The sequence below is a fragment of the Pinus tabuliformis genome, chromosome 9, assembly GCF_031772625.1.
Source record: "Pinus tabuliformis cultivar Carrire ecotype Pingquan chromosome 9, CPIR1, whole genome shotgun sequence".
Classification (NCBI taxonomy): Eukaryota; Viridiplantae; Streptophyta; class Pinopsida; order Pinales; family Pinaceae; genus Pinus; species Pinus tabuliformis.
This window is the reverse complement of record NC_142307.1, coordinates 524,667,256-524,687,817: the sequence shown is the minus strand read 5'-3', so window position 1 is coordinate 524,687,817 and position 20,562 is coordinate 524,667,256.

Genomic DNA, 20,562 nt, shown 5'->3' with positions numbered 1-20,562 from the left:
GAAGACAGAGTGCAGTCAAGCAAATTCTGAATTATTATTTTTCTCTATTATTGAGATCATGAAACCTAGATGATATAATAAACATAGAAACTGTAAAACACAAGTTAGAAGGGACTTATTGATCGACAAGATGATTCAAGAATTCTGTAACATGGTCCTTAGCGTCAATTCCTCATTCAGTAAGCCAGATAAAAATGGTTCCAACAACCTTTTATTCTAGAAAGCTTCAGTATTACAGTCAGGAACTATGAACACCCACCAACCAACCCCAAATACTTCATTTGGGGGGGTATTTATACAAAAATATCAAATATCTTACAAAATATCTTATAGAAATAATATCTGGTGATGGTTAATGCGTTTTACAAAGATAGAGATAGACAGTCTCAAAAACAGGGGAACAATAAATTGGTGCAATAAATTGATGCTGTGCTGCCTGTTCCATCTTTATGAGATGTATCGGAGGTAGGTGGTGCGAGTCAGTTTACAGCCGTCTTCCACTGATACTCTGTGCTGGCTGCTCCGTCCTGCGTCGGATGTTCTTCAACTCTGATGTGATGCGCTTTGACCCACATGACTCTGATTCATTTCTATTCTTCGCATTATAGTAGATGGTCCAAAATTTTCAATTGACCAAAGATACCAAAGATAAGTATATAAAATCTCTAACACACTTTGCCACCACTGCGGTCCTGGTAATTTGTGTCTCTGAAGCTTCCTCAAAGTTTCATCAGTCTCTGTGTATTTGAAGAAATTAGGTGGGATGGTGAACATATGCTCCACCTCGTGCTCAATGTAGAACAAATTTTCCAGGTTGTCATAGAGGGCTTGGCCAGATGGAAGTGCCTTCTCTCCTGAAGTACTTGATGATGTATTAACTTGATCAGCAGCATATTTGTGTGTGTAATCTATATGTCTCATCAGACGATCATTACTCCCCAAAGGACTTGGCAAACCTTTTTTATGCAAGACTGTAAACTTTTCTATGAAAGAATCAATCTCCACCTGCATGTCCTGGCATCTCCTTTCCAAATTTTTCATCAGAGTTCTCATGGTTAGAACTCTCTTGATTTCTAGAATGGTGCCTGTTCTGTCTCTGATTTCCAGTGCCTCCAGTTCTTCACTGGTCTTGGTGTTCAAAAAATGTATTAGCCGGTTAGCTTGTTCAGGCATCTGTCCCAATAAAGCCCTTGCCTTTTGAATCTCCACTTGGGCCGCTCTTACTAGGTCAATCTGCTCATAAATGACTTGGATAGATCTCCACACATTATTAAGGGATTGATTGATGTTGGTCCACAAAACCTCTGATTTCTGCCAGAGGTTTATCCAGAGAGAGATCCTTTTCTAATGCTCTCATTTTGTTCTCTAATGTTTTGACCTCCCTTGTTTTCTTTGCCACATTCATCTTGGATTTATCATAATTCTTCTCCACCTTTAACAATTGCTCCTTCACCAGTTTTAGTTATGACACCTATAGTTTTAATTCTTCCATGGCTCTTATCAGTTCCTCTGTACTCATATTGGTACTGCTGCCTGGTGCTGCTGCTGTTGTTGATGTACCTATGATTACTTGAGTTGTAGCTGCTGGGATATTTGGGGCCAATGCTGATCTAGTTGTTGAGGGGACTGCAGTTGTGACCATGGGGATTACCTCAGGTGGCTGGGAGGTCGACTCTCCTTGCTTTTCCTTTAGTGATTTTTCCAGTGCTTACTCTATATTGGTTAGTCTTTCATTGAGTTTCATAAGCAGGTCCATCATGTCTTCTTCTAATTTCTGCTGCACAACATCTGCAGTCTGTGGATGTATGGAAGGAGGCATTTTAAGCTGTTTTTTGAGGGCAGAAATGTCCTCTTCTTCATCAGTGCCTTTATACCTTTGGCATCTTTGGGATCATGTCTCAGTTCAATGATAATTTCCTCCAACGATTTGATCCTGTTGTCCTTTGCTAGAGAAGAAGCTTTCTCCAAATCTAACTGAGCAGAGGTATTATTCTAGGAGTTTTGCAATTTATGAGCTAACATAGCTTTATCAGCTAGTGTGGAGTATACCATCTTTCCAGTCTGTTTATGCAGCTCAATCTGGTCCATGGGATGAATATCCTTAACTAAGACCTCCAAATTCATCCTGATGTACTCAGCTATTGATTATGGTTGCTGCACCTTGGGCTTAAAATAACTCATGATCATTTTGCCCTCCTTAATGTCATAGGCCGACATCAACCTTTGCTAGTTTGTGGGGGCCATCTTAAGATACTGGTTCTAAATCTGCAGCCTTAGTGGGTCGTTTCTAGCCTTTATCTCTGTGAACGTCCTTTTGATGTCAGAGGCCTGCTTACTTGGTGGCCAAGTGGATGAAACTTCCACACTATGCTGCCTTTCTAGCTCCTGCCTATGTGAGCTAGTTGATGTTTCCACCACTGGGGATGTCTGCTGGTTGGTTATCTTTTCCCCTCTTAGACTATGAGTGGTTTCCTCAATAATTTCATCCTTAGATAGATGACTCAATCTTTGCCTCTTTGCACCTGGCTGTTATGCAGGTCCACTGATAGGTGTGGCCTCTTCTCTGTCTCTTTTCTTTCCTTTTTCCTCATTCAGAGGAGTTTGCAATGCTGGGATCTCTAGTGCTTTAGATTGGGCAGGAGGAGTTTGTACTTGCTCCTGTTCTTTGGACATTGCTGGCTGGTCTGCCATTATAGGATGCTCTATATCCACCACTTCTTTGCCCTTTGATGTCCCAATAACTGGTGTACTGGTTTCTTGTATAGGCTGCTGTGAAGTTCCAGCAGAGGATGTACCCACTTCGGTTTGCTGAGGCAGCTTGAAAGATACCTGTCCAAAAGAGTCCAGGTCAAGGGTCTTTTCAAGATCTTTCATAGCTCTTTCCATCTTTTCTTGTTCAGTAATTTCTTCTATTAATGTACCCTCTACCCACTCATCCTGATTAGCAAACTGTTCAATTTCAGGGATCCTATGATGTATATAAGCCGATAGCCTGTTTCTTACTTTTCTGTCACTTATAAAGCTATTTGGGTCATATGGCACCCACCAGAAACTTTTCTTCAATTTAAGGTCTTCCCCTAATATCTTATCAGCATCTTCCCATGCCTCCCTCTTATGGATGATAAAAGGGCCTAACTAGTTTTTTATTCTCAGCTGAGCCCTTTTCTTTGCATTTCAAAAGTGGGTTAAATCTGCATTGATAAGCTGCCTGAAATACTCCAGTGCAAATAGTCTCATGGGCACATATTTGGGCAGCTTGAAAGGGCACAGTTCACAACCATATATTCTGATTTCTGTATGATTTTGGTAGAGGTACCAGTCATCTATCTTGTATTTTCTGGAAAGCTATAAAATCTTCTTTATATCACCAGAGAGCCTAGGAGGAGGAGCTCCTATCAATAGAGTGGAGGTTGGATGTACAAACAAGTCAATGAATTCACAGTAGGTATAAGGGAATTCACAAACATTTTGGAAGACCGAGGTCCAAAAGATCACAGACCTCCGCTCTCCTTTGGAATCCAATTTCCTGATGGGAAATGAAAAGCTGTCTGGATGATAATATAGCAGAAGGTGGTATATGAATGAGGTGTACTTGAAGACTCCTTCTCTGTCCAGATTTATGAATTGCTCATTGATTTTATTGGCAATGAAAGAGGCATAATCATATTTGACAGCAGGGGGCTGTCCTGGAGTAAAAATTGACAACATAACTAAGATGGTTTCATCAACATATTCATTGGTTTTGAATCCCAAGATAAAGGATATCATGTCAAGAATAAGCCTGCCTGTTTCAGTGAACCAGGAATGCACATAGGGAGGTGGGCCTCAGGTCTGGCAATCTGGTTTCATGAATAATTGAGCAATCCAGGTTATTCCTGAATTGGGCAATTGAGAGCCTTGTTCAAGCAAAAATCCCATAGAAAGAGGAGCAAGGGGATGAGTGGGATGGAAGTGTAGAATCTCATTGATAGATTCAGTAGTTATGTAAAAGAGAACAGTTTGGGATGGGGTCATAACTGCTTTACTGACAGGGTCATAGTTGGCACAACATTGGTGAATAATATCTGGGAACAAATTGACTGAGGGAAGGTAATACCTGGGAAGATTAGATTCCCATATTCCATAGATATTAGAGTTGCTCAGATGACTATTCCTAATTCGGCAAAATGCCTGGAGATGGTTCATATCACCACATAACTCTTTTATTTGAAAATCTCTGTTAGCCAAGGGTAACCAATCCAGGTCCTTATGAGGCGTATTGAGGGGCACCGCGTTCAGGGCTACGGGAGCTTCCATGTTTGGTTCTTGTGTTTTCAAACTGGAGGTCAGGCTTCTATAGGAAAATGGGCAAAACAACAGCTCTGGGTGTCTTTCTCTTAGAGCTACGGACTGAATTTACTGGAATTTGGTTTTGTTGGATAAAATTGACCGAGGAAAAATGAAAATACAGATTCGGGAGGCAAGTTGGGTAAATACTTGTGTTCAGAAGGAAAAATAGTGCAATTCACAGGTTGGCTGACGAGCTGCAGAGCACGACGTTGAAATTTGTTGGTCGGGTGGTGGACTAGACGCTCGAGCAATCAACCGGATGTGTTTTGCATGTAAACAGTTCACAGAGAAAATGAATGAAAATGACATTTTTCCCGACAATTTAACAAAATTTGGCTTTGGTGGGTGATTTTGGCATTAATTAGTGGTATGACGTCATCGGGATGGGACGTCTTGTCGTTTAGCGCAGGAGTGGTAAGCGGTTTCCTCCCGCACAGCTTATGGGGTCAAGCGGTTTCGGGCGGGGAGGCAGCGAGCAAGGCGGGAGGTCAACACGCATCCTGGGTACGGGCGTAATACCACCCTTTCCCCAGGCGGTAAACTTCAGTGGCGGAGGGGGTCACGATATAGATCTCGGCCGTTGGATGAGTGGGCCCAGATCTGACGATGGACAGGTTATGAATAAGGCAGAGGTTTAATGCGCGGGGGCCCATCTACTAACTGCGTTTTTTAATCGCATCAGGCATAATATTATTGGTTGTCGGGGCGGGTTTAAGTTATTAATTAACCAAATGTTAATTAACTCTTGGGTTTTGCGCGGCGGGTTAGGTTATTTAAAGGTTTCAAATAAACCTTTAAATCCCGAATCACATAATGATATGGTTTATAATTAAACGGGGGGGGGATATTAGAATATAGGGGTTTTTAGTATTTTAATAATATACGGGAAAGGGTAATTTATACAAGGGATTTATATAATAAAGTTAATGGTTAATATGAATATGATTGAAAGCAAGCACTAAGTCTAATGTTAAGAAACTTAGGCTAAGGGAATGAAAAGCGTTTTACACAAGAAATGTGGCTTTGTGCCTAAGTAAAAATGTGGTTCTATTTAGGCCTTTTATGAAATGAGATGAAGTGATTTAAGAGGGATATTAAGCAGATCTTAATATCTTTGGGGGGAGATTAGTAAGTGATTGGGGAAAAGATGAAGGGGAGTTAATCATGCTTCGCTTGATCTTTTCCAAAATATACAACTGCCCTGGTACTTGTGATCGAAGTAGGATTTAACATTCTGAGAAACAAAATCAATCACAAGTCTCTTTCTACAACACCAAAACTGCCTACCCAGCCTAGTTTGCCTAACATTTTTTCTTCTCTTTCTTTGGGTGCACTTAGACTGGCAAACCCCTTTTTAGCTTTTCTTTTCTTTATATGATAAGCCTATCTAAATCTGCACTTATAACATCCAAGGGCTCAGATTAAACAGTTGAGATCCTTAGCTTCTCTACCTATCTACTTATCTGCCAAGATTGATCAGTTGGGACAGATTTTATTCTCTATCACTAAAACAAGTAAATTCAGACATGAACTAGCCAAAATTGAGCTGTTTGGCCATTCATCAATGGTGGCATAAGTCAACAAGCTGCACACCATTAGATTATTGCAAAAATAGAATAGTAGTGGCATTTTGAACTTGCACACTTTCCTGGTCTTTTGTTTGGGGTTCATTTTTTTATTTTTTGACCATCTTATTCTTTTTGCCCTTTGATTTTTCTTTTAGGGCATACCCTCTTTACATTTTTTAAATTTTTTGAATTTGTCATAATATGGAAACCTTTACAACTAGAAAAGGTATGAACATATTGCAAAGCTAATCAAGTCAATCATGAAATATGACACCTATTGGTATAGGAGCATAACACTGGCTCCACTTGGGGATGGCTTTTCCTGGTGAAAAGTCAAGAACAGCAGGTCAGATGGCCTTATGTACAATTCTTGCTACACTCTGAAATCTTCCTTTGCTGTAAGTAAACAAAACTGTACAAAGGAGCATGTAAAATATATACATTTCTCTTGAGCTGAAAACAAGAATAGTAAAATTCCTTCACTATTTCTCAAAACTTTCTACCCATTCCTTCCTATTCTTATTGCTGTGAAAAGTTGCAGAAACTGAACTTGTCTATGTACAAGTTAGATTCATGATATATCAACAAACGGGATCAAAATAGTGTTTCAGCATTCGACCATTCACTATTCCATCTTCTACTCCTGTATCATCCAGGTTTTTTAGAAAGTAAGTATTGTTGCCTTGTGAAGCCTAGATAATAAAAGGTCCCTTCCACAGGAAGTCAAACTTCCCATGTTTTCCTTTGTCTTCTCTCCTGGAATCCCATTTTAAAACTTTGTCCCCTAGGTAAAAATCTTCCGCCTTAGTCCTTCTAGCAAATATCTTCTTGAGTTTCTCTTGTAATACTTGGGATCTTTGGTATACCTCTTCCCTAGTCTACTGCAAGTGGATGTTCTGATTTATCCTTCTTTGAATGTCATTGGGTTCCACCTGAGCTTCTTGCAGTAGCTTCATTACAGGTACTCCCAAAGATGAAAGAAATACAGCCTCCATACCATAGACTAGCTCATAAGGACTAGTTCCAATGGATCTCTTGGTAGTTAACCTGTCTGCCCATAGTGCATTGATAAGCTTCTTATGCCAGTTTTTCTTGTTTTCTTCCAATACTTTCTTAATAATATTGATCAAGCTTTTGTTGGAGGACTCAGCTAGACCATTACCTTGAGGGTAATAGGCTGTGGAATGGCCTAAGGTGATGTGGTATTTGTGACAGAAACTGATCATTCTCTTGGATTTGAAAGCATCAGCATTGTCAGTTATAATCTTTTCAGGACAGCCAAATCTGGACAAGATGTTGCTTTCTAAGAATTGTATGATCATCAAAGCATTGGCTTGTCTACAAGGGATGGCTTCTATCCATTTGGTGAAATAATCTGTGGCAGTCAGGATCCATTTATGTTGGCCAGAAGAGGGAGGATGGATTTCCCCAATGAAGTCTAAACCCCATTGTTGAAATGGTCTTTCAGTGGAAATTGGTCTAAGGGGTAGAGGTAAAAGTTTCCTCTTGCCTTCAAAAATTTGGCATTTGTGGCAAGCAGTGACAAACTTTTTGACATCAGCAAATAAAGTTGGCCAGTAAAATCCAACCCTTAGGATTTTGTCTGCAGTTGATTTCCAGTAAAGATGTCCACCACAGTCCCCTGCATGAAATTCTTTGAGTACCTTGTCAGTTTCATCTTTTATTAGACAATTTAATAGAACACCTTCATGATTTTTCCAAAAAAGAGCACCATCTAAAATACAAAACTTTGAAGCTTTCATTTTCAAAAACCTTTTCTTTGTTCTGGATAACCCTGGAGGAGCCTGCAGGTTTAATAATACATAACATATATCAGCATACCAAGGTGATTCTAGGAAGGCCTGGCTGATTTGTGGAGTCGCCATCTCCTGTTCATTATCCAGTTCATTAATATCCAAGGCTTGGCAATTGGTTTCAGTCATGAGTTTAGCCAATCCCTGTCCTTTTATAAGCTTTGTAGGTTTTATTTCAATATCATACTCTAATATAGTAGCAATCCACTTCCCTCTCTTGCCTTCAATCCCCTCTTGGGTCAGGATATCTTTGACAACAAGATTTGGTACATAGGCTATTATATGAGAGTATAATATGTAGAGTCTGAAGTCTTTGATAGCTTTCACAAGTGCATAAGCCTGTTTTTACATGATTGGGTATTTTAGTGGTGCATATCTGAGAGCTTTACTCAAGAAGGCTATGGGTTTTTCACATCCTTGATCATATTTCTGTAGTAAAACAGCAGCAATAGTGTGTTCTGATGCAAATGAAAATATTATGAAGTCCCTATCAAACTTTGGGCTTGTAAGGACTGGTGTTTTGGTCAAAGCCATTTTGATTTCTTCAAATGCTTGTTTAGCTTCTAATGTCCATTTAACCTTGGAATCCTTTTTCAACATGTTGTTCAACAATCTGATTAATTCAGCCAAATTAGGTATGAATCTTCTTAAAAAGTTAATTTTCCCTAGGAAGGCTTGAAGTTCTTTGATATTTCTGGGATGGGGTATTTGTAAAATGGCTTCTATTCGGTCAGGATCAATTTTGATGCCATCTTTGGAGATTATGTGGCCCAACAGTTTGCCCTCCTCTAGACCGAACAATGACTTCTTAGGATTTAATGATATACCATACTTTCTGCATGTTAAAAACACTTGTCTCAGATGATCTAAATGCTGCTGATCTGATTTGGAAAACACAGTAAGATCATCTAAATATATGACTAGAAAATCATGAATTTCTTTTGCAAAATCTATATCCATTGCTCGTTGGAAGGTTTCCCCTGCATTTTTGAGTCCAAGTGGAATTTTCACATATTTGAAAGTTCCCCATGGTGTTGTAAAAGCAGTCTTTTCCTGGTCATCAGGATGAACTAGAATCTGATTGAAACCTGAGAAACCATCCAAAAGTGAAATCCTAGAGGCACCTACTACCCTTTGTAAAATGTGGTCCATATTAGGTAAGGGGTAGTGGTCTTTCAAAGAAACCTTATTTACATTCCTTAAGTCAACACACAATTTGATTTCTCCTGTTTAAATTAGATACCCATTCTGAAAACCTGATGGGAGCAATTATCCCAGCTTCATACATTCTTTTGACTTCTTTTTCAATTAAAGGGAGTAGTACAGGGTTGACCCTTCTGAGTTTTGCTTGAATGGTTTCTGATTGTCTTTGAGAGGTATTGTATGTTGAATCACAGAGGTATCGTAAGATTTTAGATCTTCATAGCTCCAAGCAAAAACATCCTGGAATTCTTTGAACAGTTGAGCATATTTAAGCTTTTGGTCAGCTAGCAGAGTTTTGGATAGTTTTATCATCTTAGGATTTTCTTCAGTTCCTATGTTACGGTCCTCAATGTCTGCGTTTAGAGGCTGCATTTTGGGTTTCTTTGGGATATCATTAGAATCAAAGAAATCTTCCAAAGGAGTTAATCCTTGGGGAAAATAATTATCTTTTAAATCAATAACTTCAGATTCTCCTCCAATAATCTCATCAATGTCTATTTCTTTAAGCTCTTGCAACTTTTCCTTGGTAAATTTCGTTGGGTGAAGTATTTGAGTTGCAGTTTCTGCTGAAATGTCTGTTTGAATTTTATCTATTTGATCAACTTCACAAGCAATGTCTGTGTCTATGGTAGTGCTGGAAAATTCTTCCTGTAGGGTCAAGAAATTGTTAATCTGAATATCATTGTTAAATACTTGCCAATTCTTTACATTGTCTGGTATGGTTGGCCTGTGTCTAATCTCAGCTGTAAACTAATGATTGGGTTCAAATGGCAGTTTACAAGTGCTGGCAAATGTTGCCAAACTGTGAGCATGCAAATTATGTTTTCTTGGAATTTTGGCTAGCTATGTTTCAAGAAATGTATTGAGGATTTCGACTGCTGACCCTCTGTAGGATCTTAATCTAGGATCATTTGTGAAGAAATTGCCTTTTATCTGTTGAATGACTAGATCAGAGTCTCCCAAAACCGATACCTTAATTGCCCCTAAACTTTTGATCAATTTAAGTCCTAGCAACAAGGCTTCATATTCAGCCATATTATTGGTGCATTTGAAGTTTAATCTGTATGCATGCCATTCAGCATGATCATTTTCTAGATTGTGTACCCAAATTCCTACTCCTGCCCCTAATTTATTAACTGAACCATCAAACTCTAAGTACCAAAGGATCTCGTGTTCATAGTTAGTATCAGGGGTCTTGGAAATTTGTTTACTAGGGAAATCTGGATTTTTAGTTTCATCTGGTATCTCTTGAGTGTCTGATATATCAATTATCTCAGAAATTTCTTGAATTTGAACACTAGATTTTTGGTTTAAAATTTCTTCTTGTTCTAATGCTAAAACCTTGACATCAGTTGGAGGATCACTTTCAGCATTGTATAGAATGAAGGAGTCCATGTCAGAGTGCATGGAATAGATGGGAAAATTCTGGGGTTTCTCCTGACTGCTTACCACGTATTTCATTAGAGTTTCTCGATACAATCTCTTTGGCTGACCAAATACAGAAATGGTAGCATAGGACATGTTCAATTATAAAGATCCTTGGAGCTTTGCACCCCAAGATCTAGACAACAACATGCCATATTTTGGTGGTATGTCAGCTACCACTACATCCATTAAAATTGTTTTGGTAGGGTATTGGACTAATGATACACATAAATCTTTGATCAATCCTAGACATCTGACCTGGTTTGAATCAAAAAAGAATAAGTCTTTGTATAGCCTCGTAATATCTAGGTCCAACTTCTCCATTACAGATTTAGGCATTAAGTTATGAGAAGCATCGGAATCAAACATGGCATTATGAAGTATTTTATCATGAATGTTCAGACTTACATAGAAAGGAGGAACCCCTCCATCTACTGATTTTCCGTTTACCTCAGGGCCAAAAATTAATTCTGGTTGGTCATCAAAGAGATTTACTGAATCTTTGTTCTCTGAAATTTGGAGTGATATGTTGATTTGATCTCTATAGACATCATGCTTAGCCAATTCTGACAATGGAATGGCTATCTTTAATTTGCCTATTTCAGTCTCGAGATTGAAAGGTTTTTCTGTTTGAATTTTTGCATTTTGGGCAGTGAGATTTTCTTTTTCTGCTGTATTTTCTGTGTCTTTCTATTTTTCAGGAATGGTGTCATGGGTTGAAGTTGCTTCTATGTCAATTTCTGGAGGTTCTTCCACATTTCCTTTGGGAGGAATAGAGGTGGAAGGTTGTCTATCAAGTTGTTGATTGTCTGATACATCTTCAACTGTTGGATTATTTGGGTTAGAAGCTGTTCTAGGGAGGGTTTGTACCGGTGTGTTATTGACCTTAGCTTTTTTAGGTTGCTTGGTATCTTTCTGTTTATTAGCCTCAGGGACATCTATTCTTCTACTCCTCAGATTGTATTGCTTGTGAACCTCATAGATGGCTGTATCATATCCCTCCCTAAAATCAAATGATTCACCTGTTTGAGTTTGGAATTGATTAAGAGTGTGAGCTTCTTGGTCATCTTGGGTTAAGAAAATTTGTTGTTCACTATTGAGACCCATTAAGTTGATTTGAGTATCTTCTATTGGTTCACCAAAAGTTGAAGCTTCAGCATAGTTTTCCTGGAATGACGGCCTAATGTTTTGGTCAGGACCAGCGTTTCTAGTATTAGGGTTCTGGTTTTTTCTAAAGTTTGGATTTCTCCCAGTATTGCTCGGTTGACCATCCCAAGGGGATTTCCTCTCAATTGTTTCTACTCTATCACCAAGTCTATCCATTCCTTTTATAATAGCATCTAATTTCTGTTCAAATGTAGAAGGTTCTTCTTTGAAAGGTGTTCTTCTTTCAGCTTTGGCTCGAGCTCGTTTAGAAATCAGGTTTGCCTCAACACTGATAGCTATACTCTGCATGTCTTCTAAGCTTCGCGGAGCTCTTTCCCTAAGCTGTTATGCCATATTAGAGTCAAATGCATCAGGGAATTTAATTAAGGCCAAATCTAGAGGAGGTCTGAGATTCTGAGGAATAGCATTGTATACATTATTAAATCTGGTACAATAATCTTCAACAGTTTCTTGTGGGCCTCTTTTCAAGTTTTCATATTCTGATAAAATGTGGAGAGTATCTTTCTTTTTTTCCCATCTATTCAAGAAAGTCTGATAAAGAGCTTCTGGGTCATTGATAGTGTTTGTACGAAGTGCTCTAAACCAGGTCCTAACATCTCCCGTTAAACTTTGAACAAAGACTTTCATTCTGACATCATCATCATCAATCTCATAGTTTTCAAAATAATTTGTCATTTTCTTGGTATGTTGTTGAGCTGTGTAAGTGCCAGTACCATCAAAATAGGTGATTTTGCTTTGATAATCTTGAGGCATAGCCCCTGGATTTGCAGGTAGTTGCAGGGGAGCATAACGGTTTGCCATGTTTGCAGAGATAAGTGTAACAGCTGGAAGAACAGGGATAACAGTGGAAACATATGCTATGGATGGAGGAGTGGGAAGGATAGTTCGAGGTGCTGATGGAGAACTTGAAGAAGTTGCAGCAATGACAGAAAGGATTGGTGTTTTTCCAGAAGTAAGCTCAGTTTGGATAGGGTTCTGCAAATGTTTGTCAAGGGGTGAGCTAGCAGAATGTTCTTGGCTCTCTTGGCTTCTAAGGATCTTAGGAATCAGATTAGGATTTTCAAAGATAGGTGGGGGATTTGGATCAGGATTTGATCTGGTGTAACGGATCTTTTTCTTTGGAGCCAACTTCTGAGTACGTTTTTGGTTTTTCTTGAAATATTTTAACAATGAAACTTTAACAGTATCTTCTAGGAGGTTTTAAATGTAAGAGTTTTTGAATTTTCCTAAAGATTTCTTAAAAAAGAGGAATTGATCGAGTATTTGAAACAACTGTTCAAAGCATAAACTAGACTGGAGATAGACTGAAGCAACATTTATCTACTCCTGCAATTGCAAAGAAAAAGCAGTTTCAAAGGCTACCTGGCCAACTTCAGGCTCCATCTATAGCTTATGAAATAAACAGTAGTAACAGACGATTTATTCAGGTCCCCAGTGGAGTCGCCAATGATGTTATCACTCAGGTTGTTCCCTAAAGTTGTAAGAAAGGGAATATGGCCGAGGTAACCATAGACCAATCTTTTAGATACAGATTCTAGCCAATCTGCATCCAGAGAGGGCTCTCTCTTTATGATTTAGCTTTGTTTTGAGGTATATTAGGCTAGCTATGAAGTGCAAGGGTTTTGTTTTGAGTTTGGTTGGAGGGATGGAGATTCAATAGAACAGTGAGGTAAAACTGAAGAGTTTTAGTCCATTGGGCATGATGGAGTCAAAGAAGGATAACTTCCTGGATTAGGTTTCTTATCAGAGGAGGTATCACAGAGCAAGGTACTCAAATATGGAACAATTTATAGGCTGAAATCAGATGGAATGGAGTCAATTGGGTGAAGGGCAGTTAAGAATCCTTCATCATATTTGACAGAGGGAAAATGGATGATTACTGCTAAGGAGCAATTACGAATACCTTAGCAAATATTCAAAATGAAAGAATCAGGGGAAACAAGAGCAATTAAGAATTCACTGTTTATTCTAATTCTGAAGAAAACACAGAAAACAACAAAGATTGAAGATAGAGTGTAGTCAAGCAAATTCTGAATTATTCTTTCTCTTTGTTATTGAGATCATGAAACCTAGATGATATAATAAACATAGAAACTGTAAAACAGAAGTTAGAAGGGACTTATTGATCCACAAGATGATTCAAGAATTCTATAACATGGTCCTCAGTGTCAATTCCTCATTCAGTAAGCCAGACAAAAATGGTTCCAACAGCCTTTTATTCTAGAAAACTTCAGTATTACAGTCAGAAACTATGAACACCCACCAACCAACCCCAAATACTTCGTTTGGGGGGGTATTTATACAAAAATATCAAATATCTTACAAAATATCTGATAGAAATAATATCTGGTGATGGTTAATGTGTTTTACAAAGATAGAGACAGACAGTCTCGAAAACAGGGGAACAATAAATTGATGTTGTGCTGGCTATTCCATCTTTATGAGATGTACTGGAGGTAGGTGCTGCGAGTCGGTTTATGGCCGTCTTCCACTGATACTCTGTGCTGGCTGCTCCATCTTGCGTCGGATGTTCTTCAACTCTGATGTGATGCGCTTTGACCCGCATGACTCTGATTCATTTATGTTCTTCGCATTATAGTAGATGGTCCAAAATTTTCAATTGACCAAAGATACCAAAGATAAGTTTATAGAATCTCTAACATACTTTGCCACCACTACAGTCCTGGTAATTTGTGTCTCTGAAGCTTCCTCAAAGTTTCGTCAGTATCTATGTATCTGAAGAAATTAGGTGGGATGGTGAACAGATGCTCCACCTCGTGCTCAATGTAGAACAAATTTTCCAGGCTGTCGTAGAGGGCTTGGCCAGATGGAAGTTCCTTCTCTCCTGAAGTATTTGATGATGTATTAACTTGATCAGCAGCATATTTGTGCATGTAATCTATATGTCTCATCAAATGATCATTACTCTCCAGAGGATTTGGCAAACCTTTTTTATGCAAGACTATAAACTTTTCTGTGAAAGAATCAATCTCCACCTGTATGTCTTGGCATCTCCTTTCCGAATTTTGCATCAGAGTTCTCATGGTTAGAACTCTCTTGATTTCTAGAATGGTGCCTGTTCTGTCTCTGATTTCCAGTGCCTCCAGTTCTTCACTGGTCTTGGTGTTCAAAAAATGTATTAGCCGGTTAGCTTGTTCAGGCATCTATCCCAATAAAGCCCTTGCCTTTTGAATCTCCACTTGGGCCGCTCTTACTAGGTCAATCTGCTCATAAATGACTTGGATAGATCTCCATACATTACTAAGGGATTAATTGATGTTGGTCCACAAAATTCCTCTGATTTCTGCCAGAGGTTTATCTAGAGAGAGATCCTTTTCTAATGCTCTCACTTTGTTCTCTAATGTTTTGACGTCCCTTGTTTCCTTTGCCACATTCATATTGGATTTATCATAATTCTTCTCCACCTTTGCCAATTGCTCCTTCACTAGTTTCAGTTCTGACACCTGTAGTTTTAATTCTTCCATGGCTCTTATCAGTTCCTCTGTAATCATATTGGTATTGCTGCCTGCTGCTGCTGTTGTTGCTGATGTACCTGTGATTACTTGAGTTGTAGGTGCTGGGATATTTGGGGCCAATGCTGATCCAGTTGTTGAGGGGACTGCAGTTGTGACCGTGGGGATTACCTCAAGTGGTTGGGAGGTCGACTCTCCCTGCTTTTCCTTTAGTGTTTTTTCCAGTGCTTGCTCTGTATCGGTTAGTCTTTCATTGAGTTTCATAAGCAGGTCCATCATGTCTTCTTCTGATTTCTGCTGCACAACATCTGCAGTCTGTGGATGCATGGAAGGAGGCATTTTAAGCTGTTTTATGAGGGCAGCAATGTCCTCCTCTTTTTTCTTCATCAGTGCCTTTATGCCTTTGGCATCTTTCGGATCATGTCCCAGTTCAATGATAATTTCCTCCAATGGTTTGATCCTGTTGTCCTTTGCTAAAGAAGAAGCTTTCTCCAAATCTAACTGAGCAGAGGTATTATTCAAGGAGTTTTGCAATTTATGAGCTAACATAGCTTTATCAGTTAGTGTGGAGTATACCATCTCTCCAGTTTGTTTATGTAGCTCAATCTGGTCCATGGGATGAATATCCTTAGCTAAGACCTCCAAATTCATCCTGATGTACTTAGCTGCTGATTGTGGTTGCTGCATCTTGGGCTTAAAATAGCTCATGATCATTTTGCCCTCCTTAATGTCATAGGTCGACATCAACCTTTTCTAGTTTGTGGGGGCCATCTTAAGATACTGGTTATAAATCTGCAGCCTTAGTGGGTCGTTTCTAGCCTTTATCTCTGTGAACGTCCTTTTGATGTCAGAGGCCTACTTACTTGGTGGCCTAGTGGATGAAACTTCCACACTATGCTGCCTTTCTAGCTCCTGCCTATGTGAGCTAGTTGATGTTTCCACCACCGGGGATGTCTGATAGCTAGTTATCTTTTCCCCTCTTAGACTGTCAGTGGTTTCCTCAATAATTTCATCCTCATATAGAGGACTCAATCTTTGCCTCTTTGCACCCGGCTGTTCTGCAGGTCCACTGATAGGTGTGGCCTCTTCTCTATCTCTTTTCTTTCCTTTTTCCTCATTCAGAGGAGTTTGGAATGTTGGGATCTCTGGTGCTTTAGATTGGGCAGGAGGAATTTGTACTTGCTCCTGTTCTTTGGACATTGCTGGCTGGTCTGCCATTATAGGATGCTCTGTATCTACCACTTCTTTGCCCTTTGAAGTCCCTGTAACTGGTGTGCTGGTTTCTTGTATAGGCTGCTGTGAAGTTCCAGCAGAGGATGTACCCACTCCGGTTTGCTGAGGCAGCTTGAAAGATACATGTCCAAAAGAGTCCAGGTCAAGGGTCTTTTCAAGATCTTTCATAGCTTTTTCCATCTTTTCTTGTTCAGTAATTTCTTCTATTAATGTACCCTCTACCCACTCATCCTGATTAGCAAACTGTTCAATTTCAGGGATCCTATGATGTATATAAGCCGATAGCCTGTTTCTTACTTTTCTATCACTTATAAAGCTATTTGGGTCATATGGCACCCACCAGAAACTTTTCTTCAATTTAAGGTCTTCCCCTAATATCTTATCAGCATCTTCCCATGCCTCCCTCTTATGGATGATAAAAGGGCCTAACTGGTTTTTTATTCTCAGCTGAGCCTTTTTCTTTGCATTGCAAAAGTGGGTTAAATCTGCATTGATAAGCTGCCTGAAATACTCCAGTGCAAATAGTCTCATGGGCACATATTTGGGCAGCTTGAAAGGGCACAGTTCACAGCCATATATTCTGATTTCCGTATGATTTTGGTAGAGGTACCAGTCACCTATCTTGTATTGTCTGGAAAGCTGTAAAATCTTCTTTATATCACCAGAGAGCCTAGGAGGAGGAGCTCCTATCAATAGAGTGGAGGTTGGATGTACAAACAAGTCAATGAATTCACAGTAGGTATAAGGGGATTCACAAACATTGTGGAAGACCGAGGTCCAAAAGATCACAAACCTCCGCTCTCCTTTGGAATCCAATTTCCTGATGGGAAATGAAAAGCTGTTTGGTTGATAATATAGCAGAAGGTGGTATATGAATGAGGTGTACTTGAAGACTCATTCTTTGTCCAGATTTATGAATTGCTCATTGATTTTATTGGCAATGAAAGAGGTATAATCATATTTGACAGCAGGGGGCTGTCCTGGAGTAAACATTGACAACATAATTAAGATGGTCTCATCAACATATTCACTAGTTTTGAATCCCAAGATAAAGGATATCATGTCAAGAATAAGCCTGCCTATTTCAGTGAACCAGGAATGCACATAGGGAGGTGGGCCATGGGTCTGGAAATCTGGTTTCATGAATAATTGAGCAATCCAGGTTATTTGTGAATTGGGCAATTGAGAGCCTTGCTCAAGCAAAAATCCCATAGAAAGAGGAGCAAGGGGCTGAGTGGGATGGAAGTGTAGCATCTCATTGATAGATTCAGCAGTTATGTAAAAGAGAACAGTTTGGGATGGGGTCATAACTACTTTACTGATAGGGTCATAGTTGGCACAAAATTGGTGAATAATATCTGGGAACACATTGACTGAGGGAAGGTAATACCTGGGAAGATTAGATTCCCATATTCCATAGATATCAGAGTTGCTCAGATGACTATTCCTAATTCGGCAAAATGCCTAAAGATGGTTCATATCACCACATAACTCTTTTATTTGAAAATCTCTATCAGCCAAGGGTAACCAATCCAGGTCCTTATGAGGCGCATTGAGGGGCGCTGCGTTCAGGGCTATGGGAGCTTCCATGTTTGGTTCTTGTGTTTTCAAATTGGAGTTCGGGCTTCTATAAGAAAATGGGCAAAACAGCAGTTCTGGGTGTCTTTCTCTGAGAGCTACGGACTGAGTTTACTGGAATTTGGCTTTGTTGGATAAAATTGACCGAGGAAAAACGAAATTACAGGTTTGGGAGGCAAGTTGGGTAAATACCTGTGTTCAGAAGGCAAAACAGTACAATTCACATGTTGGCCGACGAGCTGCAGAGCACGACGTTGAAATTTGTTGGCCGGGTGGTGGACTGGACGCTCCAGCAATCAACCGAACGTGTTTTGCATGTAAACATTTCATTGAGAAAATGAATGAAAATGACATTTTTCCCGACAATTTAACAAAATTTGGCTTTGGCGGGTGATTTTGGCATTAATTATTGGTATGACATCATCGGGATGGGATGTCCTATCGCTTAGCGCAGGAGTGGTAAGTGGTTTTCTCCCACACAGCTTATGGGGTCAAGCGGTTTCGGGCAGGGAGGCAGCGAGCAAGGCGGGAGGTCGACACGCGTCCTGGGTACGGGCATAATACCACCCTTTCCCTGGGCGGTAAACTTCAGCGGCGGAGGGGGTCGCGATATAGATCTCGGGGCTTGGATGAGTGGGCCCAGATCTGACAATGGACGTGTTATGAATAAGGTGGAGGTTTAACGCGCGGGGACCCATCTACTAACCGCATTTTTTAATTGCATCAGGCGTAATATTATTGGTTGTCGGGGTGGGTTTAAGTTATTAATTAACCAAATGTTAATTAACTCTTGGGTTTTGCGTGGCGGGTTAGTTTATTTAAAGGTTTCAAATAAACCTTTAAATCCTGAATCACATAATGATATGGTTTATAATTAAACCGGGGCGGGATATTAGAATATAGGGGTTTTTAGTATATTAATAATATACGGGAAAGGGCAATTTATACAAGGGATTTATATAATAAAGTTATTGGTTAATATGAATATGATTGAAATCAAGTGCTAAGTCTAATGTTAAGAAACTTAGGCTAAGGGAATGAAAAGGGTTTTACACAAGAAATGTGGCTTTGTGCCTAAGTAAAAATGTGGTTCTATTTAGGCCTTTTATGAAATGAGATGAAGTGATTTAAGAGGGATATTAAGCAGATCTTAATATATTTGGGGGGAGATTAGTAAGTGATTGGGGAAAAGATGAAGGGGAGTTAATCATGCTTCACTTGATCTTTTCCAAAATATACAACTGCCCTGGTACTTGTGATCAAAGTAGGATTTAACATTCTGAGAAACAAAATCAATCACAAGTCTCTTTCTGCAACACCAAAACTGCCTACCCAGCCTAGTTTGCCTAACATTTTTTCTTCTCTTTCTTTGGGTGCACTTAAACTAGCAAACCCTTTTTTAGCTTTTCTTTTCTTTATATGATAAGCCTGTCTAAATTTGCACTTATAACATCCAAGGGCTCAGATTAAATAGTTGAGCTCCTTAGCTTCTCTACCTATCTACTTATCTACCAAGATTGAACAGTTTGGACAGATTTTATTCTCTATCACTAAAACAAGTAAATTTAGACATGAACTAGCCAAGATTGAGTTGTTTGGCCATTCATCAATGGTGGCATAAGTCAACAAGCTGCACACCATCAGATTATTGCAAAAATAGAATAGTAGTGGCATTTTGAACTTGCACACTTTCCTGGTCTTTTGTTTGGGGTTCATTTTTTCATTTTTTGACCATCTTATTCTTTTTGCCCTTTGATTTTTCTTTTAGGGCATACCATTTTTACATTTTTTAAATTTTTTGAATTTTTCATAATATGGAAACCTTTACAACCAGAAAAGGTATGAACATATTGCAGAGCTAATCAAGTCAATCATGAAATATGACACCTATTGGTATAGGAGCATAACACAACCATTCAAGCATTATGTAATTTGATGTATTTTGTTGCATTTGCTTATTTGTGATCAAAACTGAGATTCTAAAACCAATTATAACCTTATCAACAAATGAGAAGATAAGGAAATACTTGATTTCCTTTGTTGACTCTAGAAACTGTACAAAAGGATCTTCCAAGATATATACACTAATGTTTAACTGATCTAAGCAACTGTACAATTGTTCTAGATGGCCTCCATGCCATGAAAGTGAAATGTCATTTTCATCTTTATCACCCTGCATATTTTCAAATAAGCTTTGTGATGATATTTCTACTGATTGAAATGTCTGTCTGGTGAAACCTTTATCATCTTGATTTTGAATCTCATAGTTAGTTAACGGAGAAAAATTATGATTGCATTCATCATCTAACATATCAGCTATTGGATAATAAAAGATGTGGAAGGATTGTTGCAACTTATTACATATGGGTTTTAATGGGACTTCATGGATTTCTACATGTTGTTCATCGTTTTCTTTGGAGATATTATACCATATTTCTATTAAAAACTAAAATGATTCAAAAAATAGTGGTATAGAACTTTCCTATGTCATCTGATCAGACGTCTCAATAGAATTTGATAACTGCACTTGTGAAACTGAAGAATCCTGATTAAGATTTTCATTGTCTTCTTTGTTGTCAATATCAATAACTAAAGATTGTTGATTTTTTATTGCTTTAAAGTTTTCTCTAATGAACTGAAATGAAGCAAAACAAAGAGGCAAAGAAGATTCACTTATTTCCAAATTTTCTACACTTTCTTCCTCACTTTCGTAGCTGATATGAATAAGATGATCATTGTTTTCAAGCTGCTGAAACTAAATTTATTTATTTC